At 45.3% G+C, this 26126-nt stretch overlaps 1 long non-coding RNA gene across 3 annotated transcripts; it reads left to right on the forward strand.

Moving 5' to 3' along the window:
* Positions 1-2703: 2703 nt before the first annotated feature.
* Positions 2704-24693, forward strand: LOC122919549. 3 transcript variants are annotated; one of them, XR_006386801.1, is made up of 4 exons: positions 2704-2948; positions 3239-3321; positions 19513-19857; positions 24314-24693. It is a non-coding gene; the product is annotated as an uncharacterized LOC122919549 (long non-coding RNA). The 3 variants fall into 3 exon arrangements; XR_006386799.1 differs by lacking the exon at positions 24314-24693 and adding an exon at positions 20840-21386; XR_006386800.1 differs by lacking the exon at positions 24314-24693 and having other exon boundaries at positions 19513-20073.
* Positions 24694-26126: the final 1433 nt, after the last annotated feature.

Below are 26126 nucleotides of genomic sequence, written 5' to 3' on the forward strand. Positions count from 1 at the left end.
AAACAAATGCCTAAAGAGGGCCACACTTGTGTAAAAATTGTCCACATAAAGATGGTACCCCTTGCCGAATAAGGGTGACACCAAGTCCCAAACTGTCTTCCCACTGCTCCCCAGGTAGTCAGGGCAACCGACCGGCTCCAGGGTCTGATCTTTTCCCTCATAGACCCGAAATTTGTGGGTATAGCCTGTGGCCCTTTCACAGAGCTTATACAATTTGACCCCATACCGGGCGCGCTTGCTTGGGATGTATTGTTTAAAGCCAAGGCGCCCGGTAAAATGTATTAGGGACTCGTCTATGCAGATGTTTTGCTCTGGGGTATAAATATCTGCAAATTTCAGGTTGAAATGGTCTATGAGGGGCCGAATTTTGTGGAGCCGGTCAAAAGCAGGGTGGCCCCTGGGACGGGAGGTGCTGTTATCGCTAAAGTGCAGGAAACGCAGGATGGTCTCAAATCGTGTCCTGGACATAGCAGCAGAGAACATGGGCATGTGATGAATTGGGTTTGTGGACCAATATGACCGCAATTCATGTTTTTTTGTCAGGCCCATGTTGAGGAGGAGGCCCAGAAAAGTTTTAATTTCGGAAACTTGGACTGGTTTCCACCGGAAAGACTGGGCATAAGAGCTTCCCGGGTTAGCGGTTATAAATTGTGTGGCATATCTGTTTGTTTCGGCCACAACTAAGTCTAAAAGCTCCGCAGTCAAGAACAGCTCAAAAAATCCCAGGGCCGAACCGATCTGAGCCGTCTCAACCCGAACTCCAGACTGGGCAGTGAAAGGGAAAACTACGGGTGCGGCGGAAGTTGGGGACTGCCAATCAGGGTTTGCCAGCACCTCTGGGATTCTAGGGGCTCTACGGGCACGTCTTTGCGGTGGCTGCGACGGGGTCACTACTGCACGTGCCACCGTACCAGCTTCAACTGCCCTTCTGGTGCTCGCTACTTCACCAGGTTGTACGGCAGTGCTGGTACTAGGTCCAGGAAGGGCTGGGCTGCTGGTGTATGCCTCACCACGTAATCCGACAGCACCAGCCCCACTCTGCTGCTCTTGAAGCGGATCCTGCGCAACCTGCGGTCTAGCGACACGGGGCCGGGTACGCCTGCTGCTATCAGGGACCTCAGCCTCCTCGTCCGAACTTTGGGTCAGAGAGACACTGCTTTCTACAGGTTCGTATTCTGACCCGCTGGATTCATCAGATGAGGGTTCCCACTCCTCATCCGACTGGGTCAGAAGCCTGTAGGCCTCTTCAGAAGAATACCCCCTGTTAGACATGTGGGCAACTAAATTTCGGGGTATTCCCTGAGACTACCCAAGAAAAAAAAAGCAAGCCTGTCTTACAAAGGGGAGCCTAGCGAAGTACCGGAGGCCGCTGCGGTTGATAAAAAATATCAAAACTGATTATATATATCAAAACTTTTGATATATAAAAACTTTTTTTATCGCCGCAGTGCGTGTAAAGTGAATGTGCAGTGATCAAAAAAAAATAATTTTTTTGTCACTGCGGTGGGGCGGGCGTGGGCAAACGCACGTGTGGGCGACCGATCAGGCCTGATCGGGCAAACACTGCGTTTTGGGTGGAGGGCGAACTAAAGTGAGACTAGTACTATTATAGATCTGACCGTGATCAGTTTTGATCACTTTCAGATACTATAAAAGTACAAATGCTGATTAGCGATACGCTAATTAGCGAATAACGGACTGCGGTGCGGTGGGCTGGGCGCTAACTGATCGCTAACTACCTAACCAAGGGACCTAAACTATACCTAAAACCTAACGGTCAATAACAGTGAAAAAAAAAAAGTGACAGTTTGCACTGATCACTTTTTTTCCTTTTCACTAGTGATTGACAGGGTGATCAAAGGGTTAATTGGGTGCTGGGAGGTGATCTGGGGGCTAAGTGTACTGTAGTGGGTACTCACAGTGATGTGTGCTCCTCTGCTCCTCTCCTGGAACCAACCGACCAAAAGAAGGAGCAGAGGAGCACAGCAGCCATATAACCCCATCATATTTACTAATATGATGGGTTATCTGGCTGCTGATTCGTTTTTTTGAAAATCATCAACCTGCCAGCCAATGATCGTGGCCGGCAGGTTGATGACGAAGTTCTTCTTTGAATTTTGCCGGCCCGCGATGCGCATGCGCGGGCAGGCTTACCCGGAAATCTCGCGTCTCGCGAGAGGACGCACCGGCGCGTCCACCCAGAACAGCACGACCGCCGCGAAGACGCAATCCTGCGTACGGCGGTCGTGAGGAGGTTAAAGAGGTTGTCCCATGAAAAATATTATACATTTGTCAAACTATCACTTGAATCTGAAGACTTTTGGAATTGCATGTAACTAAAAATTTAGTATAGCCACGGAATTATTCCATAAAACATATATGTAGAGTGCCACCTGTTGTTTGCTCATTTGAGAAAGTGCACAACCACTAAACAGCCAGCTTGGAATAAATCTATGAGAGCAATTGGAGCAATGAATGGGAAGATCTCGGGATCCATGTGAGGTACAGGGCTGGTTCTAAGTCTGTTAGAAAGAGACTGCCATGCACTATATCATATTGGATTATTTTTTTTTACATTAGTCATGGAATAAGCCCTTTAAATAACCCACAGAACGTAGTCATTGGCTGGTGACATATCAGGCTGTGCTCACTGGCCCTTTAAGAGCCAGGGAAAGCGCGCGCCCTAAGGATGCAGAGCAGAAACTAGCAGGCAGGACTGGAGACAGATTTGGGCAGAAGCGGCCTTCTATATGGGACCGGACTCTGACACCTATGCCTGCCGGGAGGGTGTAGAGAAGGAGACTACAACTCCAAGAATGGTTCATTCACATCTATGGGAGTGTATGTTTGCATGCTGGGAGCTGTAGTTTCACAGCAGCTGGAGTGCCGAAGGTTGCTGCTCCCTGGTGTAGAGAGAAGCTGGCAGGCACAAACCGCCGGCAACACAGGTGAGTATTCCGGTGACCGTGCCTGTCTGGATTAGGGAGATGCCAGAGGGCACAGACCACCACAATCCTCTTGGCTTGGCCCACTAGCTAGGTTAGGGCTTGGGAAAATCACCACCTCTGAAACAAGCCTCAGTCTATTTCCTCTTCAGGAAGTTGTCTTTATCTCGTTTTACAGGCTTCAAAAGAAATCATTTAGGAAAGGATTTAAGTACCGTCATTTTCATATATAAGCTGTGTATTTTTCCCTCTTGACCACAGTAACGTTGCTTATTTTCCGCATGTGTTAACAGTACTAGGTGTCCTTTGGAACAGAGCTGTTTACCAACTGCACAATGACTGAATGGGGGGAGGAGAGCTTACAGTACAGTCTATGGTAAGACTGCCCTGCCACCTGCAGGAAATGCTTGCAAATAAATGACAAAAATATGTTTTTCTGCTATGTTTTATACAGTATTATAATAAATAATTAGAAAATATACGCAAAATAGAAAGAACATGAAAGCGGAAACTAAATGTCAGGTATTAACCCAAAGTCTAAAAACTGTCTACAAAGAAATCAAAGCAGATTACAAACTTTCCAAATTATAGACAGATGAAAGAGGGCAGACATGTAGACAAAGTTAAAGGGGTTCTCCGGGCTTTTTCTATTGATGACCTATCCTCAGGATAGGTCATCAATATCAGATATCAGATCGGCGGGGGTCCGACACCCGGCACCCCCACCGATCCCAGCACTTCCTGCTCTGTCCCATAGACAGACAGCAGCGAGCAGGAAGAGAAGAGGGACACAGCACGTGCGCGCTGCTCAAACAGCTGATCTATGAGGGTGTCGGGTGTCTTACCACCGCCGATCTGATAGTGATGACCTATTCTGAGGATATGTCATCAATATTAAATTAATGTATTGTGATTGACCGTATTGCCTCCTTTGTAGACTTGATTCACTTTTCTATCACTTTATACTCTGCTCATATCCAGGGGTTACAAACACCCTGCAGTCCAGTAGTAGTGGCCATGCTTGCATACTATAGGAAAAAGCTATAGTGTACAAGCCCCATAGTATGCATAATCCCTGGATAGGAGCAGTGTATAATGTGATGGAAAAATGAATCAAGCCAGCAAAGGAAACAATATGGACAATCACAATACATTAGTAACTGCCCTGTATTAACTTTATCTACATCATACATGTCATTTGCTGAATTGAGACAACCCCTTTAAGCTGCACTGCCATGCATTTTTATAGAAAACCCCTTTAAAAAATTAGCTGTGGTGCTTGTATTTAGCTGCCTGCTTCTCATGCGACTATGGAACAAAACCCTGTAGTCTTGCAAGACCAGACTGAGACAGTGACGATGCTGTTAAGAAACAGGCCCAGTGCAAGAGTAACCTAAGTAGTGGCCCCAGAATAAGAAAACTTGGTTCCTATAAAAGAGTTTGAGGGAGAGCAGGAAGCGGGTAACTTTGTCTACATGAGAATATATTTTGCTCAAGTGAGACAAGCCCTTTCAAAGCATAAAATAAGAGATACTGAACTCCACCTATCTCCCATCACTGCCGTTCCAACTTTGCCTGTCTTGACACACAGGGTCCTGTGACCTACCACAGCAAGTGAATGGCATGAAATGCATGTCGAGATAGGAGCCAGAGGTTGAGAGCAGCGGGGATCCAGGCAGTACTGGAACAGCAACAGTAAAGGATTTTGAAGCCATACTCAGCCTTCTGCCTCCGGTTGTTGTTGCGCTGGAAAACCAATGCCAACATTGGGCCTCCAATACCTTCCCGAGCACCATACGGAGAAGGGTCAGTACTACAGGAGAGGGAGAGATAGAGAGGGGGTCTACTACAGAAGATTGGTGGATAGAGGGGCTAGTACTGTAGGAGGAGAGTAGATATAGAAGTGTGTACTGCAGAACACATACACTATGTGGACAAAATTATTTGTACACCTATACCTTACAGGAGCTTTTATGGCATCCCATCCTAAATCCATAGGTATTATTATAATGTTGGTATCATCATTGTAGATAAAACAGCTGCTACTCTTCTGGATGCTGGGAAGGCTTTCTACAAGATTTTGGAATGTGTCTATGAGAATTTTTGTCCATTCATCCAGAAGACCATTTGTGGAGACCTCACTCACAATCTTTGTTCTACTTCATCCCAAATCTGTTTGATGGGGTTGAGGTCAGGGAGTGTGTAGATCAGTCAAGTTCTTCCACATAAAACTCACCCAACCATGTCTTTATGGACCTTGCTTTGTGCACCGGGACACAGTAATTCTGTAGCAGAAAAGAGCGTTACCCAAACTTTTCCCACAAAGTTGGAAGCATAAAATTGTCCAAAATGTCTTGATATGCTTAAGCATTAAGATTTTCCTTCACTGGAACTAAGAGGTCTAGGCCACCCAATGAAAAACAACCACAAACATTATCTCTCCTCTCTGACTCTTCCATCATCCATCAGACTGCCAGATAGAGATGCAAGAGTCATCACAGAACATCTTTCCTCATCTCCAGTGTCCAGTAGTATTGTGATTTACACCACTCCATCCGACACTTGGCGTTGTTCTTGGTGATGTATGGCTTGCATGCAGCTACTCGGCTGTGGAAACCCATGCCTTTGTACTGTTGTTAAAGTCAGAGGAGGTTTTAGACTCTACAGTTATCGAATCAGCAGAACATTGGTCACTTTTATGCACTATGTGCCTCAGGACTTGGTAACCCTGCTCTGTAACATTACATGGTCTGCACTTCATGACTAAGTTACAGAAGTTCCTAAACACTTAGGTTGCTGAGGTTCCTAAACCACTCAGTTAGTCATGGAATATCTACAGTAGGAGAGAAGATATTTCATGAACTGACTTGTTGCAGTGGTGGCATCCTATTACAGGACCATGCTTGAATTCATTGAGCTCTTTAGAACAACCCATTCTTTCAAATATTTGCAAAGGTAGACTGCATGGCTAGAGGTTGGATTTTATACATTGTGTTGAAAGGGGACTGAATAAAAGATCTGAATTCAATGATTCAGAGGTGTGTCCCAATGCTTTTCTCCTTACAGTATGTGTAGAAGAGTTGGTACTGCAGGAGAGGGGTAGATATAGGATCCAGAACTGCTGGCCCAGGGTATATAGAGTGGTTAGTACTGCAGTAGAGTGGTACATATAGGAGGCAGTACTGCAGGGCAGAGGTATGTAGAGCGGCCTGTTCTACAGGAGAAGGGTAGATAGAGAAGGCAACACTACAGGAACAGGTAGATAGGGTGGAAGTATTATTGTAGGAAAGAAATGCAGAAGAGACACCGGATAAAAGGGTTAAGGGTACTTTCACACTTGCGTTTTTCTTTTCCGGCATAGAGTTCCGTCACAGGGGCTCTATACCGGAAAAGAACTGATCAGTTTTATCCCTATGCATTCTGAATGGAGAGTAATCCGTTCAGTTTGCATCAGGATGTCTTCAGTTCAGTCGTTTTGACTGATCAGGCAAAAGAGAAAACTGCAGCATGCTACGGTTTTATCTCCGGCGAAAAAAAACTGAAGACTTGCCGGATCCGGCATTCAGAATACCGGAATGCCGGATCCGTCCTTCCGTTCTGCGCATGCGCAGACTGAAAAAAAGGTGAAAAAAATAAATGCCGGATCCGTTTTGCTGGATTACACCGGAAAGACGGATCCGGCATTTCAATGCATTTTTTCGACTGATCAGGCATTTTTAAGACTGATAAGGATCCTGATCAGTCTTAGGGTACTTTCACACTAGCGTTTTTCTTTTCCGGCATTGAGTTCCGTCCTAGGGGCTCAAATCCGGAAAAGAACTGATCAGTTTTATCCTAATGCATTCTGAATGGAGAGTTACTAATGCCATCAGTTAGCATTCATTTTGCCTGATGCGGCAGGCAGTTCCGGATCTCTCTGCCGCAAGTGTAAAAGTAGCCTAAGATGAGGGGTATTTCTACAGGAGAGGGGAAGTCAGATGGGGCAGTACTGCAAGAGAGGGATAGATTGCGGTGGCACCACTGCAAGAGAGGTAGAGAGACTGGCAGCACTACAGGAGATGGGACATTTCTAAAAAAAAGAGGGGTAGAGAGGAGCTGGGAGAATAAAGGAGACCATCACTGCACTGAAAGAGTAGAGAGGAGAATTTAGGGGAAAGGTGGAATGGAGGCACTACTAGCGGAGTGAAGACCCTGCTGTAGAGATGAAGTGCTCATTATCTCCTATGCACCCTGCCTCTCACCCACAAATTTAAATGTTATCAACTCCTTACACATCAATTGATTGTAGAAGCAACCGGCCCCAACCGTCTCATCACCACGGGAGTCTGCAGAATGGAGAGACCTGAAAAGTCTCTGCAGGAGGAGCACATCTTTCAACAGTAGGCAGGTGGTGGGGAGAATTGAACACCACACCAAGTGATTAAACATCTGATGGCATTGTCATTTGATATGCTGCATGTGGCCTGGTGCAGAAGTGCCATTTTTCCAGGCATCTGGTTGGCTACAGGCCAATTTGGATTTGCAGCTTACAAGACCCCTTAACACTACTCCAGTATAAATTTTCATACATACGTCATGCTCCCTGGACAGAGATTTGGTACTAGAAGCTGACAAAGTGGAATTCGATCCGAATTTCAGGAAAAATTCAATTTGCACCGAAGCCATATTTCCTCACGCTTCGTGGTAACGAATCGCATGTTTTCCTAAAATAGCTGCTGCACGTGTGAGGACATGGAGCAAGGAACTCTGGGAAGGCAGTATCACCCATAATGCTATGCATGCAGCCAATCAGCAGCCAGCCGGCCCTGGGATGTCACAGCCCTATAAATCTGGACAGTGAGATAAATTTGTCACCGTGATTTTGCGGTAAAAAGGTCATAGAGAGGCATGGAGCATTATCAATCATGTTAATGATCCGTGTCTCTGCTGTCCGGAGCGGGGCTTGGCTCTCTTTCACACAGCGGATTACCCGCACGGGATCCGCTCGTGTGAGAGAACCCTTAATGGAAAAATAAAAAATATATATGCCGGTCAGCAGTACAGTTATATGTTCCAAAGCCTTTTGTGGCGTGTATTAGTGGAAAAAGAAAATATATATTTTTGTCGGTCAGTGGAGCAGTTATATGTTCTAAAGCCCTTTTTCTCATGTATTAGTCGAAAAATAAAAAATATATTTGCCCTTTTTTGTGTGTATTAGTGGGGAAAAAAAGGTCTTATTAGCCGTTGTGTAGTGAAGTGAGAAAATTACAGACTTTTTTGGAGTGTTTTAATTTCCTTTTTATTTATTTGATCTAACAGTATGTCAGACAGAGAAGTGCCAATTTGGATTTGCAGCTTACAAGACCCCTTAACACTACTCCAGTATAAATTTTCATACATACGTCATGCTCCCTGGACAGAGATTTGGTACTAGAACTCTGGGAGTGTCCCACTGGATCTGGGATAATTGGGTGTGACATAGCTGTATGCCCTTATATACAGTGATACACACAAGACTTAAAAATATAGCACCATGCTTGCCATACAGAGTGCCTGCCACATGTCTCACAATTAGAGATGAGTGAATCAAAGCTGACAAAGTGGAATTCTAATATTTGTGTCATTCTCAAAACTTTTGGCCACGACTGTAGAAGGTGGGCCAGTCTTTGAGCCTGTCTTTGTCTGCCAAAGTGCACGGCAGCACCGACGTGTGGAGCTATAACTACGGTCAGGGACAATACATGTCCTTTACAGCCCACTGGGTGAATGTGGTTCCTGCACAGCCACACCAGCAACTTGGCCAGATGATGCTGCTTACGCCTTCATGTTGTGACGCCGTTGGTCCTGCGACAATGTCCGCCTCTGCCTCCTCATCCTCCACCGTGTCCTCAACCCCCACTGCAGGGACAATTCACAGTGCCCCTCCAGCATACCACATGTGCAGGGCATGGCGGTATCACTCTGTTCTGCACCTCGTTTGCCTGGGTGAACGGAGTCACACAGGGGAGGAACTGCTCCATGTCCTTCCTCAAGAAATCGAATCCTGGCTTTCTCTGCGACAACTCAAAATCGGAACCATGGTGACCGACAACGGGAAGAACATGGTGTCGGCACTGTGTCAAGGAGGGCTGAGCCAAGCGCCCTACATGGCACATGTGTTCAATCTGGTGGTCAGGTGGTTCCTGAAGTCTTCCACCAATCTGCAAGACAAAAAATGGCCAGGAAACTTTGCACGCACTTCAGCCACTTGTACACCGCAAAGCACACCCTCCTTGAGCTGCAGCAGCAGTACGGCATCTCCCAACATAGGCTAATATGGGACGTTTCCACCCATTGGAATTCCACCCTCCATATGTTGGACCGACTATACGAACAAAGAAAGGCCATAAATGATTTCTTGATGATCCAAGCGGACAGGAGTACTCCCCTGTGTAACTTTGATGTTAGCCAGTAGCAGCTCATGCGTGACACCTGACGTTTGCTCAGGCCTTTTGAGGAGGCCAAGTCATTTGTCAGTCTCCAGGACTACGGGATCAATGATGTCATTCCACTGCTTCATGTCCTGGAACAGGAACGCTGGACTACTGGGTAGCCAAACTGGATTTGTGGCCGCAACTGGCAGAGTTTGCCCTGGAAAAGCTGTCCTGCCCGGTCAGTAGTGTTGCATTAGAGCAGGTGTTTAGTGCAGCGGGGGCCATAGTTACCCCAAGAAGAACTCGTCTGTCCACCCAAAATGTGGAGAGACTGACCTTTGTCAAAATGAATCAGGCGTAGATCAGCCAGGATTTCCACCCACCAATGCCTGATGCATCAGACTAGATTATCCATGGTGCCACACCAACACTTTGACAACAGAGACCGGTTTCTTCTGTGGTCTCCTGATGCTGCTGCCACTTCCACACTGTGTCATTGTACTACTCTGTGGTCTCCTGATGCTGCTGCCACCTCTACACTGTGTCCTTGTGTCACTCTGCGGTCTCCTGATGCTGCTGCCACCTTGCCACTCTGTGGTCTCCTCATGCTGCTTTCACCTCCACACTATATCACCTTGCCACTCTGTGGTCTCCTCATGCTGCTTTCACCTCACCACTATGACATAGGGCCACTCTGTGGACTTCTCATGCTGTTCCCACCCTCCCCACTTCATGGCTGGACCACTATTTTGCTTTTCAGCCTGGCTGACATCATCATTTATTTGACCCTTCTTCTGATCTGTCAGAAGTAAGGAAAAATGAGACGCACTACGGATCCTGTCTGTGTAGCAGCTGTAAGACCTGTATGGTCCCATCAGAATTGGCTTGTGATTTGGTAGCCAAAAGCAGGAATGGGTACAAAACACAGAAGACATGCAAATATTCCATTCACATGTCATCTCTGTTTTGGATCCACTTCTGTTTTTTTGGGCATTAGCAATACTGATGGATTACTGACCAAATGCTGACCGAGTGAAGGCGGATGCTCAACAGGCAGGATCTGTTTTTTGTGAGTTATTGTTCTGACGGATCAGAGGAAGGGCAAAATAATTACTGATGGCGACACAAACTTACTGCTGACACCCTCTCCACTCTGTCGGGGGGCTCTACTTGTTCTGTAGGCATCTATGTGGAATCTGCTGACGATGGTGTAAAAAGAGTGCGCTTCTACTTGGCGCTAACATTGAGCTGTAAGGCTGAGTTCATATGTGAGTTATTTGGTCAGTTTTGGCCCTGTGACTGCCCAAATAAGTGAAGTGCGCAGTAATTCTAAGAGCGACGCCTGTCATCTGCATGTCATACTGACTCATAGTATTGTTTCACTACCACAGCAGACTCCCTATGCGTGTTACTGCAAGGCACAATGTTCTACACCACTATAAATGCTCTTTACAACCAGAAAATAGCGTGAATAAATTCGGATTTAACCAAATTTTTTCAAAACATTCGACAAACCGGGCAAATCAAATTTTTAAAAAATTCGCTCATCTCTACTCACAATACCAGGAACCTACCCCATGCCCTCACATACACAGCACCAGCAACATGCCCAGAGGTATCCTGTTTACCCAACTGCAGTGGTGGTGTCCTGTTGACAACTAATGCTCAGTGCACTTCTGAGGCCAGTGATTGGCTGCAGCAGTCATGTGTTGTAGACATGACATCACTGCTACTGCCGGGTAAAAAGCCCCCACCGAGGGGAACCAGAGTGACAGTGGAGTGACAGCTCACTTCTTTATTGCAAGTTATCCCCCAGTTTTGTTAAGTTTCCTATTGTATATCTAATGTAAATTTCCACCAGCCACAGAATAAATGGTCTACTGGGAGTTCTTCTATAATAAAAAAAAAAACTCTGCTACTAAAGACCGTGTAAAATGTGATAAAAGGAATTTGTTTACTAAATGTGGAGTTAGAACCACAAATGGTGTGACCCCTAAGCAGAGGAGTCACCACATGTACTTACTTCAATGTGTCATCTCTACCTCTGCTAGGCCTTGTGATACAAGCTTTGAAACAATTATTGTTCGACCCACCATTATGATCTATATGGCCTGGATATTTTTTGTTAGGATGCATGCAGGACTTTTATCTCCACTTCAAAAATTTTCCTTTGAGCGGAAACCTAACGGACCCCATTATAGTATATAGGGTCCGTAGGCTTAGTTATGTGCCGAATATGTCCTTTTCGTTCTTCTGCTCCTATAGTGGAGAAGAAGAACGGAAAGGCTGAATGCTGATGTGAACTCAGCCTTACCACCTACTATGAATGTGTGCTCCTGTCTAGGGCAGTTGTGGTGTATCCCAACAGCAGCCGCAATCCTGACGGCATCTCCTCAGTGTGCACACCACACGTGGTTCTGTCCATGGCTCCGGTAGACCGCCCAGCTGCAGGTTATGTTGACTTGCAGAGAGGTCTAATGCTTAAAAGGCGTCATTTTCGTAGTGCTATAGTACAAACAGCTGATCGGTGGGGGTGCTGGGTGTTAGACCACCACCAATCAGCTATTGCTGACCTATTACTCAGTATTCTACTCATGGAAAATCCCTTTAACATTGTATTGTTACTCCACAACTGTTACAATTGCCATGTACTCAATAAAAAGATTATTGAGAAGAAAGAAACTGTTGTTAAAACACAATAAAAATCGTTTTTATTAATTGGAAATGTATTTTTTAATATCACAAGTCCTTGGTGTAATAATTAAAGAAACTCAAAACATCGAAGGCCCTTTTACACGGGCTGATGATTACATGAACAAATGTACGTCATATGAATCATATGAATATTTGTTCCAGATCATTGCCCTATGTAAACACGTCACAGATCAGCCTATAGAAATGCAAATGCTCGCTTTTCTCTATACAGAAATGAAAATGACTGCTTGTCGGCAGCACTTCACTCCATGTAAATAGAGACATGCAGCCGATGATAATGGAACAGTATGTGAATGAAAAACAGCATTAACAGTACCAATGATTTCTCCATGTAATTGGAGTACCAATCGACTCACTATATTAACCATCAGGGCGCTCATTATGGGCCATGTAAAAGTAACCTAAGACCATATTATATTATATGATGCATCGCTGAAGTACTAATAATCTACAAAATCAAGTAACTGTCCTTCTTACTTTGCAGATCATAGTGAAGGAAAACCAGATTATGGCAAGTAAGAACTAAGACGCTCATTTATCAAGAGCGGTGAGTGCTATGCCGGCCTTCATAGGGCCTGCGCTGCCGGCAGGGGCGTAGCTAAAGGCTCATGGGCCCTGGTGCAAGAGTTCAGTTTGGGGCCCCCCTTCCCTCAGTGCTTTGTTGCCAGGGGCAGGGGAGCACATAGCCATCCTGCTGCCTGAGGCAAAAATTGAAACGCCACCCCTGTCCCCCTCTCCATGCGAAAATCTTGACCTAACCCCTTCCCTCCAGCCAGAAGTGTAACTTGGAGATTTTGGCCACCATTGAAAAATCTGTGACAGAGCCCTTCCATTAGGCACTTTTTATAATACCGGTGTCTTCTTATATGGCCCCCTCAGGCTCCTGGGCCTGGTAGTGACTGCTACCTCTGCACCACTTATAGCTATGCCTCTGGCTGCCGGAGGAGGCATGTCATGCCTCCTCTGGCTCTAAGCGCGCCGGAATGATTTAACCATGCCCAATGGCCCCACCCTTGCAACGCCCACACTACTCTCTCACCATGTACCCTTCCCGTAAACCTGGCGAAGGCAGATATGCAGATTGCAAGTAGAAAAGTCGGGTAGATTTGTGACTTTTCTATGCCAAAAAGAGGCATAAGGTGAATGATAAATCCCCCCATGTCCTTAAAGCTGTATCTTGGCTTCAGATTGTTAATGGCCTAACATTAGGATAGGCTACCAATATCAGATCGGTGGGGGTCCAATCAGCTGTTTGAAGGGGACGTGGTGCTTGTCTACATAGTATAAGCCACGTAGGAATTTTTTAAGGGAAAGAATTTCTTAATTGCAAAAGTTGTGCTCCTCCTCACCCTCTTTAGCTAATCTCTATGTCAAAAAAAGTGGAACAGACACTTCATATGTACACCACTGCTACAAATACATTATTAAATCTCCTCCTGCAGCTATAAATCCTCTGCTTTTCTTCCCACAGTACGTTACAAAATTAGCTGCTGACAGCCACCACTAGAGGGAGCTCAGTGTATAGGATTTTATACATTTACTATTGAACTCAGTGGTAGCTGCGGTGGAGGCAGGAAATTGCTTTGAATCTAAGTCTGGAAGCAGGAGAATTTCAGTAGCCAGCTGGCACCCACTCCATGGTAAGTATGCCATGGGGGACAATTCCGGTTCTCCTTTCTCCTCTACCTACCTGCACAGTGACCACTGCATATGTCACTGAGCATACTCACAACTCTCTCCCATAGAAGCCAATAGACTCTATTCTGGCTTCTGGAGGTTTTTTATGTTTGTGTGCCTATTCTAGAGCAAATCTCTGGTACTTTTGGCTCAGATAAGATAGCTGCCCCATAATCATATTAAGAAATAGAATTAAACTAATAATTATAGAATGGAAAAAGTTTATCTCAGTATATACCGGTAGTTCTAATTCAGAAAGAAGGTGATATATTTTCCTTAACGAGGACCTGACGCCTGTTTTCCTTGTGTACAGGGTCGGCGATAGGGTAGAAATTGGGTAATTGTCTAGGGCCCCCGATCCTCTAAGGGGCCCCCTGCTTCAGTCCCTGCAGACACAGTCTGGACTCCAGAGTGGGGAATTTCCCGGCTTAGGAGTCCCTGCTCCGCATATGGAGTCAGTGTTATGAACATGAAAGGGGTATTCCCAAGCATGGTCACTATCCTTGGGAATACCCTATATAAGTGATGGTGAACCTATGGCACGGGTGCCAGAGGTGGCACCCAGAGCCCTCTCTGTGGGCACCCGCACCCTGGAAAAAGTCTATGGTGTACCAATATGCCTTAGACATTTCCTGCCATTCATCAGCACAGGGCGCACTATGAACAGCACAGGGAGCGCACTGAATGTAGGCAGGCTATTATAGCTAAATGATAAAGTACATGGAAGATATACTAAAGTGGACTGTAGGATTCAGGTTACATTCCATGTTGGCACTTTGCGATAAATAAGTGGGTTTTGGGTTGCAGTTTGGGCACTCGGTCTGTAAAAGGTTCACCATCACTGCCCTATTTGTATATCAATCTAATTTAGATGTTATTTTTTTAAATGTTTCTGTGGGGATTCGAACTTACAACTATCTACAGGGTGCGCCATTTATATGGATACACCTTAATAAAATGGGAATGGTTGGTGATATTAACTTCCTGTTTGTGGCACATTAGTATATGTGAGGGGGAAACTTTTCAAGATGGGTGGTGACCATGGCGGCCATTTTGAAGTCGACCATTTTGAATCCAACTTTTGTTTTTTCAATAGGAAGAGGGTCATGTGACACATCAAACTTATTGGGAATTTCACAAGAAAACAAAACAATGGTGTGCTTGGTTTTAATGTAACTTTATTCTTTCATGAGTTATTTACAAGTTTCTGACCACTTATAAAATGTGTTCAATGTGCTGCCCATTGTGTTGGATTGTCAATGCAACCCTCTTCTCCCACTCTTCCCACACTGATAGCAACACCGCAGGAGAAATGCTAGCACAGGCTTCCAGTATCCATAGTTTCAGGTGCTGCACATCTCGTATCTTCACAGCATATACATAACTTTTTAAACTTTTTTTAAAACTTTTTGTTAAGTCCCCCAAGTGGACCACAATTTACAATCATCAGATGTAAATTGCTCCATTAGTCTGTATAGAAATCACTATATCACAGTTCAGTGCTGCCATCTAGTGGCCTCAACTGGAATATACTAACAATAAGCCTAGAAGCCTAGTACAGGCTGCGGCTTATTTACAGAACAGGGTGCTTTCCCCAATATCCACTGGGGGAAATCGCGCCTGAAGAGGAATCCTACGCTTCCGGTTTTTAACACTCTCAGTTGCCGTGAGTAAAGGGAACTCATTGCTGTGAGGGGAGGGGGCATGTGGCGTATTCTGCGGCCATGAGGGTGAAGAACTATGTGAGGAGCTTTACGGGGTGTAAATCTGTGAGGGAGGGCCGGAATCGACAGAATGTAACTGTTTTGTTAGTACATTATTACAAGATTTAGGGCCCCACTTTTGATTTTGCCCAGGGACACATTTTGTCTAAAACCGGCCCTTTGTCTAAATCCCTAATAATAATTTTGGATCATCTCTTATAACTCTGTATTGTGCTGTTCCTCTGATATTACTCCTGGAAATGTAAAAATAAACTTGCAATTGGGCATTACTAGTCTCCCTGCACAGTTGAACAAAGGCAGCAGTGATTGGGCACTGTTAGACGGGGTATAGACACACCATCAACTAGTGACTCTCAGTTGTCAATATACAGTATACATACATTTCTATTAGGAACAGCAGAGGAACGGTACAACAGTGATGGCCAGTTCGCCGTGTTCGCCCTCGAACACATGCGGGCTGCCATCTTAACTCACAAGTCCGGCGATGCACAGGTAAGTCCTTACCTGTGCCTGCGCCGCGAGCCGGTCTGAAACAAATGCGGTCACCGGGAGCAGGCAGTTGGGGGCCTTCATTGGGCTGTTCTCTGAACTGCCTGCTCCCGATGATCGCATTTGTGGCCATCACTGCGCTACAATGCATAAGAAACTCTGTTATGTTATGGGGAATACAAGGAATTACTAAAGAACAAGCCAGGAGATTTGACATGTCCTCTTTAAGGCCTTGTTTCCATTTTGAGGTCTGAAAATCGTGGATCTGCAGAACATGTCATCTGTAAAAATGTCCCATTCTTGCGACCCTTTTGAAACGAATGAGTCCGCATCTGATCTGCAAAAAATGTGGATTGGAAAGGGACCGAAAATGCGGTCGTGTACTCGATAATACCTACACATTTGACATAATTTAGATAAAATATTATGATATATTACATGACATTTGGAGATACTGGGAAGCTGTAAGGCCACAAGTATTCTTAGATTGTGTTACCATACCGTAGACTGCAAGGAGTGATTCCCTTAGGCTGAGTTCACATGGGAGTTGCGGGAAAAGATGCGGGTGCGTTGCGGGAACATGCACGATTTTTTCCGCGCGAGTGCAAAGCGTTTTAATGCATTTTGCACGCGCTTGAGAAAAATCAGCATGTTTGGTACCCAGACCTGAACCCGGACTTCTTCAGAGAAGTTCGAGTTTGGGTTCAGTATTCTGTAAATTTTATTATTTTCCCTTATAACATGGTTATAAGGGAAAATAATAGCATTCGTTAATACAGAATGCATAGTAAAAGGTCAATTGAGGGTTAAAAAAAATAAAATTGTTAACTCACCTCCTCCAATTGATCGTTGGTGATGGACCATGTGATGGACCATGTGATGAGCCCAGTGACGTCACCACAGGTCTTTTGACAGGTCCTGAAGAAAGAACAGGAGACCGGCAGCTATGCACGCGATCAATTGGAGGAGGTGAATTAATTATTATTATTTTTTTAACCCTCAATTGACCTTCTACTAAGCATTCTGTATTAAAGAATGCCATTATTTTCCCTTATAACCATGTTATAAGGGAAAATAATACAGTGAATAGACTTCCATCCTAGCAACCATGCGTGAAAATCGCAGCGCATCCGCGGATGCTTGCAATTTTTTACGCAGCCCCATTCACTTCTATGGGGCCTGCGTTGCGTGAAAAACGCACAATATAGAGCATGCTGCGATTTTCACGCAACACACAAGTGATGTGCGAAAATGACCGCTCATGTGCACAGCCCCATAGAAATGAATGGTTCTGGATTCAGTGCGGGTGCAATGCATTCACCTCACGCATTGCACCCGCGCGGAAAACTCGCCTGTGTGAAAGGGGCCTTAAAGGGGTTTTCCATGCTTGTACCTAACAAAAGTTCAATATTATGGAATAAAAAATAAAAAAAACATGATTTTCTTCAAATATCTCATTTTTAGCTTCCAATTGAGTTTCAATATTTCGTGTCTATATTTTCTAATATGACAAAGTTAATCTTAGTGACCTGAAAATGGTCAAACGCATTTTAGTGATGTGATCTTGTTTCACTCATCCAGTGGCCTATTCCCCATGAACAAGATCTATTGATCATCATTCTGAAATTACCATAAAAATTTGGCTCGAATTCAACATGATGTTCAGTGTATGTAGAAGTGATATAAGATTCTGTGTACATGCCATCTGCTAAATCAGCTTGAATATACTTCTAAATGACACTATCAACAACAATGTGGAAGAACATTTGTGTTTATCCATTAGTTTCTAGCCGCTAATGATAACATAAAGCATTTTTACTTGTCTTGTTGAAAGAAAAATTTCTCCCAAATGCCATTTATATGACCGTGCTGGAAGTCAATGTCTCTCTCCGGAAGGAATCTTACAACATGACGGCGGTATTAACTATCTGTGGACTGATCAGTTTCTACCTTATCGGCCTCCTCACCTCATATCTATCTATCTGTCTGTCTCCATATCTGTCCGTCTATCTATCTATCTATCTATTGTAAGGGATCGCTTTACTTCAAGAGGTCGCGCTCACAGACTTATTTGCCAGACACCAAGTTTACGGTTCAAATTTGTGATTTATTATGGCACTTCAGCATCAACAAAATACATCCCTACCTTTCTTGTAGAGCACCGTTCTCACATGCAAGTCGGTCCGGCTTCACTTAGCCAAATAGTCCAACCAGGGAAGTGGTCAGGCGTCGCATAGCCTTGTGGCCTCTCAGTCCTCCTGACTGACCACGCAGAGCCTCGGCAGGTCTCTGCTACAAAGTCACTCTCTCTTCCCCTAAACTGACAGCCTGGGACAGGTTTTTAATTCCCCTTAACGATCCCAGATGACACCTGGAGATCCCTCAGGCTTAGGTGAAAACAGGCCCTGGAATGGGGTGGACTGGGGAGGTCCCACTACTAAGCCTACCTTCCCCAGTACAATAAAATCCAGCCCATGAACTACTAAAGAAAAATAGCTTCAGCAACTATGTTTGCTGAAGCCAGTACCATCCTGAATCTTATTTACCTCACCCAATTGAGGAACCTGGGTGAGATATACACCCCTTCTGGGACTTTCTCACACATTTCACTGTTCACATCACCACATATCCCCCCTCTTCTTCAGACCGGAGGTCTGGGGATTTCCCTGGTCATGAGGTTACTGCCCAGTTCCTCAGCACAGCAGTTACCATGGGAAACGCCTTGGGTTGGGATGTCTCTTTGTCCAACCCGCCCATAAGCTTTTCCTGCTCCTGTTGCCACATCACTTGCCTTTGGCTAGCCTTCAGATTGGCCCGCATCAGCTGCTTGGTGAAGTCCTCCATCCACCCTATAGCAACAGATTGGCTAGGAAGCCTGCTTCACTTGTTGCTAGGCAGCCTGGCTCCCTAACCAATCAGCAAGCTGGGCAGCATGTCATGACTCACGTCCCGGCCTCCTGCTTGGTCAGGAAGGTACGCTGCCTACAAAAAAGTGAATCCGGCTTTCTAGCCAAACACGAAGTGGATTGAAATCATGACTCGCCTCCCCACTTCTTGATTGGTCAGGAAGCGATGTTGCCTCTGGAGCCGGTGTTCTTTCACTTGAACGCCGTGTTCACGGGAAAGTAGGAAGCCAGGCGATGGGTCATGATCCGCCGCCCGCCTTCCTAATAGTTATGGTACAAAAGTACCAGTATCGGTACTCGGTATTAGCGAGTACCTGGAAAAAAAATACAGGTACTCGTATTCTATACCCAAAATATGGTATCGCCTACAATGCACCGATACATCGTCCGTGGTTTGCGGCCCGCAAAAAACGGCACGCTCGTGTGCATGAGGCCTAAGACTGGGATGTCATTAAAGTTCATGTGCATGTAAAGTCCGGCGTCTCAATACTTTTGGTAATATAGTGTGTGTGTATAATATATATATTCTAATAATATTAAACCTGCATCCCACTTGGCTACTCTGTCTTAAGTGGATTCTACAAATCTGGCACATTGTAAATGGTTCAGACATACACTCCAAGTTATAATACAACATTTAAAATGTAATGTATTTTATCAACAGTAATCATATCCTGTCTTCAGAGGATGAGCAACATCCCTGTACTAGTAAAAAAGCTAGGCGGCTTTGCAAGTTTCGGGGTGAGTGGCTTGAAAATGCTGAATTTGAAACATGGCTTGTAAAGGAACAAGGTGATAATACATTGGGAAGATGCCGTGTGTGTCGCACTACATTCAAGGTGACATATGATGGCCTTAAAGCTCTCCAAAATTCAGACCGTCACAAGCAAGCTATCCATGCTCAGAAAACATCAGATACTCTGCAAAAGTGGAAAAAGACAAAGTCCTTGCTGCTGAAATCATCCTAATCTATCATGGGGTTACATCTCATCGAAGCTATTTGTCTCAGGTGAGTTATTTTCTGATTGTTATAATTCAACCTTTTCCTAGTAGTAGTAATTTAGTTTACTTCACATCATTTGCATTATTCTAACAGTATAGCTAATGTATTTTTACTGATTATTTATGGTATTTGATAAAAAGAAAAACTATTTTAGGGTACTTTCACACTAGCGTTTTCCTTTTCCGGCATAGAGTTCCGTCTCAGGGGCTCTATACCGGAAAATAGCTGATCAGGCATATCCCCATGCATTCTGAATGGAGAGTAATCCGTTCAGTTTGCATCAGGATGTCTTCAGTTCAGTCATTTTGACTGATCAGGCAAAAGAGAAAACCGTAGCATGCTACGGTTTTATCTCCGGCCCAAAAAAACGGAAGACTTGTCTGAATGCCGGATCCGACATTTTTCCCCATAGGAACGTATCAGTGCCGGATCCGGTATTCAAAATAATGCGCAGACCTTTAAAAATGAGAAAAAATAATTATCAACAGAAAAATTTTATCATCAGATCAGTCTGAAAAATGCCTGACCAGTCAGAAAAAATGACATGCGTTTGCATACAGTTTGCCTGATCAGGCAACGGAACTGCCTGCCGGAATCAAACATTGCAAGTGTGAAAGTACACTTAGTGCCGGCATTAAGAAACATCTTAAAGACGGATCTTGTGAAAAAAAATACAAGACCGGATCGGTCTATCCGCATGACAGGCGGAGAGACGGATCTGTTCTTGCAATGCATTTGTGAGACAGATCCGCATCCGTCTCACAAATGCTTTCAGTCACATCCAGATCGGCGGGTCCGGCAGGCAGTTCCGACGACGGAACTGCCCGCCGAATCACACTGCCGCTAGTGTGAAAGTCCCCTTGTAATAGTACAATATTAGCAATACATTATGTGTTCACTCAGAATATAGAGATATTAAAATCCATACATAATCTTTAGATTACACTATAGCATATACTTACTTTTTATTACTATATATTTTTTTTAGTTCTTTTTTAGGACTGTGCGAATAAACTTTATTCAAAAGTTTTTCCAGACTCTCAGATTGCCAGGAAAATGCATTGTGGAAGAACAAAATGCGAAGCAATTGTCCAAAATGTTTTAGTCTCCTTCAGTTGAATCCGTAGTAAAGCAGATTCAAGGTGGAAAACCTTTTTCAATTTCGCTTGATGCTTCAAACAAAGGCATCTCCAAATATTTTCGACTTTCAGTGACGTATTTCACAATGGATAAGGGAGTTCAGAAAAGAGTGCTGGATTTTTATGAGGATGCTGATGAAACATTTGATGCCTGCTCATATACGTCAGGTTCTGAGCTCATTTCAGCTTGATCTCAAACAAGTTATTTCTTATGGTGCAGACAATGCATCTGTGAACTATGGTATCCATCACTCCGTGTATACCAACCTAAGGTCAGAAAATTCTTACCTTTTGGCTGCAGCAGGAGCGTAGCTAGAAATGACTGGGCCCCATAGCAAAAAAAATTATGGGCCCCCCCTCCCGGATCTCCCACCCCCACATACCTATCGGACCTCCCACCCCTTCCAGAGCTCCCATCCAAACAGCCCTCCAGGACCTCCCACCCGAACATCCCCCTAAGTGTCGTCCACAGACACCCCCCCTAAGTGTCGTCCACAGATCCCCCCCCCTAAGTGTCGTCCAATAGATCTCCCCCCTTCAGTGTCGTCCACAGACCCCCCCTTCAGTGTCATCCACAGATCCCCCCTTCAGTGTCATCCACAGATCCCCCCTTCAGTGTCCTCCACAGATCCCCCCTTCAGGGTCCTCCACAGATCCCCCCTTCAGGGTCCTCCACAGATCCCCCCTTCAGGGTCCTCCACAGATCCCCCCTTCAGGGTCCTCCACAGATCCCCCCTTCAGGGTCCTCCACAGATCCCCCTTCAGGGTCCTCCACAGATCCCCCTTCAGTGTCCTCCACAGATCCCCCCTTCAGTGTCATCCACAGATCCCCCCTTGAGTGTCGTCCACAGATCCCCCTTCAGTGTCGTCCACAGATCCCCCCTTCAGTGTCGTCCACAGATCCCCCCCTTCAGTGTCGTCCACAGATCCCCCCCTTCAGTGTCGTCCACAGATCCCCCCCTTCAGTGTCGTCCACAGATCCCCCCTTCAGTGTCGTCCACAGATCCCCCCCTTCAGTGTCGTCCACAGATCCCCCCTTCAGTGTCGTCCACAGATCCCCCCCTTCAGTGTCGTCCACAGATCCCCCCTTCAGTGTCGTCCACAGATCCCCCCTTCAGTGTCGTCCACAGATCCCCCCCTTCAGTGTCGTCCACAGATCCCCCTTCAGTGTCCTCCACAGATCCCCCCCCTTCAGTGTCCTCCACAGATCCCCCCCTTCAGTGTCCTCCACAGATCCCCCCCCCTTCAGTGTCCTCCACAGATATCCCCCCCACCAAGAGCCGCTTCCTACCTAATTTATTAACTGCACTTGCCTCTGTGGAAATTGAAGAGAAGCGCCGTAATCTCGCACAGGCGCACTGGCAGAGGCCAGGAAGACAGTGCATGCGCACTTTGATGCCTCTGCCAGTGCGCCTGTGCGAGATTACGGCGCTTCTCTTCAATTTCCACAGAGGCAAGTGCAGTGCGGTCTGCGGCGCTGGTGCCAGCCTGGCTCCGCCTCTGCTACGCCCCCGTTCCGGCCCCCTCCACCGCGTCCGCCTACCTCATGTTCTCCAGTCTCTCCAGACACTCCTTAAGTTGTGTGGCAGCCGGCAGTGCTAGTGCAACAGTTCTACAGTCCACTCACTGTCCTCTCCTCCTTCCCCCCAGCCAGGCCCGAGCCGCGGACCGCCCGCGCCCCGCCCAGTGGGCGGGCGGTCGGGCCTGGCTGCTGGCTGCCTGTGTGAGTGTATTAATAAAAAAAAAATAAATAAAAAATAAAAAAATAAAAAAAAAGCATGCGGTCCGGACGGGCCCCCAGTGGCGTAGGGCCCCATAGCCACTGCTATGGTTGCTATGGCGATCCCTACGCCACTGGGCTGCAGGATGCAACTGCCATCTGTTGCGTAATACTGCAAAACATGGATGCAAAAGGTTGACGCTAGATGTGGAAGCCTTCATAATTAAAGTTTACAATGAGTTCTCCTGCAGTGCTAAGGCTACTTTCACACTAGCGTTCGATCGGATCCGTTCTGAACGGATCCGATCGTAATAATGCAGACGGAGGCTCCGTTCAGAACGGATCCGTCTGCATTATATTAGCTAAAAAAAGCTAAGTGTGAAAATAGCCTCGGACGGATCCGTCCAGACTTTCAATGTAAAGTCAATGGGGGACGGATCCGCTTGAAGATTGAGCCATATTGTGGCATCTTCAAACGGATCCGTCCCCATTGACTTACATTGTAAGTCTGGACGGATCCGCACGCCTCCACACGGCCAGGCGGACACCCGAACGCTGCAAGCAGCGTTCAGCTGTCCGCCTGTCCGTGCGGAGGCGAGCGGAGCGGAGGCTGAACGCCGCCAGACTGATGCAGTCTGAGCGGATCCGCTCCATTCAGACTGCATCAGGGCTGGACGGCTGCGTTCGGGTCCGCTCGTGAGCCCCTTCAAACGGAGCTCACGAGCGGACCAGCGAACGCTAGTGTGAAAGGAGCCTTAGCATGTCAAAGAACTAAAGTCATGCTTTGAATTTCTTGATATGGGATATCAAAAACTTTTACGCCATGTACCAACACGATGGCTATCGTTATTCATGGCTTTGGATCGGTTGTTGAAGAATTGGCCAGCTGTGAAGATGTACTTTATTAAAAAGGGAGAAGAGAACTGTCCACTTCTCATTTGGGATTTTATCAAGTCTCAGGAACATGGTCTTAATCCAGAATCAGGACTCACAATCCATGAATGTTTCCTTTTTTTTGTTCACAATTTTATGAATGTATTTAAACCTGCCATTTTAAAACTGGAGAGTGACACTATGCAGTCGACTGAAATCTTTCATATTCCTGATGAAGTTCTTAACAATCTTAAGTCGCGGGTAGCAGAGAATTTTTTTGGCTTCAGAGTAAACCAGGCACTGAAGAATCTTCCACCAAGTTCACAGGAGGCATTAAACAAAATGCTTTTAAAGTTTACAACTCAAGTATACTATATCTGGAGAAGCGATTTAATTTTGAATCAGATTCCTATTTAATGAAAATCGCCATTATTAGTCTAAAACCTAAAGAGACTTTTACATTCAACAGTGTATGTGAAATTCAGAAGATGTTTAACATAGATGTTGATGGTGATGAACTCTTCAGTGAGTTCACCATTCTTCAAAAAATTCTGCACTCATTGGATCCTGATGAAGAACATTCTGTTGACCAAAGATGGGTAAAATTCTTTGAGAAATGCTCTGCACCCAATCTTTAGTAAATAGTGGAATGCGTTTTGGCGATTCCGGTAAGTAATCTTATTATTGGGATAATAAGACATTTATTTATATTTCTTTTCAATTTACTTAGGTATCCAGGAGTGGAAACACTAAAACTGAGGACGACCAGGACTTCTATTGGTGCATTAATCTGTTACATTTCTATTGTTTGAATCGTTTAATGGGCACTTTATTTTTTACTTAAACTAAAAAATATTATATTTTTTAAGGCAATGTATTATTTGGTTATAATTTTGAAAACCAAGGTTTTATTTATCAACCTGGGATAGGTATTCATTTATTATTTTAATATTTAAAAAGCACTTTATTTGGAGTTTATTATTACTGGATGTAGTAGTTTTGTATTGAGGATTGTTATGTACCAGGTACACTTTGTTCCTTAAAATTTTAAAAACATATTTTGTTTTAGTACATAACCTGGGTTAGTCTTTTATTTAAAATGTATAATTTATTGTTGCATTTCAAGGTTCAGAAATAAAACAAATCTGTTACTAATTTGTTAGATTGCCTTCTGTTACTATTTTATAAAACTCTTAAAGATACAGTTGTATGTAACCAAATTCTTGCCTTATAAGGAGAAAAAGTTCACTTTCTATTATTATTATTGTTATTAATTATTAAAGCGACATTCATTCAATAGCGCTGTACATATGATAAGGGGTGCACATACATAATACAGACAATTGCACTAATCATAAACAAGATGAGTTACAAACTGGTACAGAAGGAGAGAGGGCCCTGCCCGTGAGGGCTTACAATCTACATGGTATGGGAGAAGGACACAGTAGGTGCGGGTTAAGTTGGTCATGGCGGTATAGAGGCAGCAGGGTCACTGGTTGCAGGCTTGTCTGAAGAGGTGGGTTTTCAGGTTTCTTTTGAAGGATTCCACTGTAGTTGAGAGTCTGATTTGTTGGGATACCGAGTTCCAGAGTATGGGGGATGCACGGGAGAAATCCTGGAGTCGATTGTGGGAAGAGGCAATAAGAGGAGAGGAGAGAAGGAGGTCTTGTGAGGATCGGAGAGTGCGTGTGGGGGTGTATCGGGAAAGTAGCTCAGAGATGTAGGGAGGGGACAAGTTATGGACAGCCTTGTATGTATTTGTAAGTACTTTGAAGTGAATTCGTTGGGCAATGGGGAGCCAGTGAAGGGATTGGCAGAGGGGAGAGGCAGAGGAGTAACAGGGGGAGAGGTGGATTAGTCAGGCAGCAGGGTTGAGGATAAATTGGGGGGGTGCGAGAGTGCTAGATGGAAGGCCACAGAGGAAAATGTTGCAGTAGTCTAGGCGGGAGATAATGAGAGCATGTACAAGCATTTTCGCTGATTTAAAGTTAAGGAAAGCACGGATGCGGGAGATGTTTTTGAGTTGGAGGCAGCAGGTGGTGGAAAGAGCTTGGATGTGCGGTCGGAAGGAAAGGGCAGAATCCAAGGTCACTCCAAGGCAGCGGGCTTTGTTGACTGGGGAGAGTGTGCAGCCATTGATCATGATAGATAGGTCTGTTGGGGGGGTTGAGCAAGATGGGGGAAAGATTATGAATTCTGTCTTATCCATGTCAAGTTCAAGAAAGCGAGAGGCAAAGAAGGATGATATAGAAGATAGACATTGTGGAATTCTTGATAGTAAGGTGGTGATGTCTGGACTAGAGAGGTAGATTTGTGTGTCGTCAGCGTAGGAGTGATACTGAAAGCAATGGGACTCTATGAGCTGTCCCAGGCCAAAAGTATAGATAGAGAAGAGCAGGGGTCCTAGGACAGAGCCTTGCAGGACACCAACAGAGAGGGAATGAGACGAGGAGGTGGTGCGGGAGTGGGAGACGCTAAACATCCGTTCTGTGAGGTATGATGTGATCCAGGAGAGGGCCAGGTCAGTGATGCCAAGAGATGAG

This window comes from Bufo gargarizans, chromosome 9 (genome assembly GCF_014858855.1).
Source record: "Bufo gargarizans isolate SCDJY-AF-19 chromosome 9, ASM1485885v1, whole genome shotgun sequence".
Taxonomy (NCBI): Eukaryota; Metazoa; Chordata; class Amphibia; order Anura; family Bufonidae; genus Bufo; species Bufo gargarizans.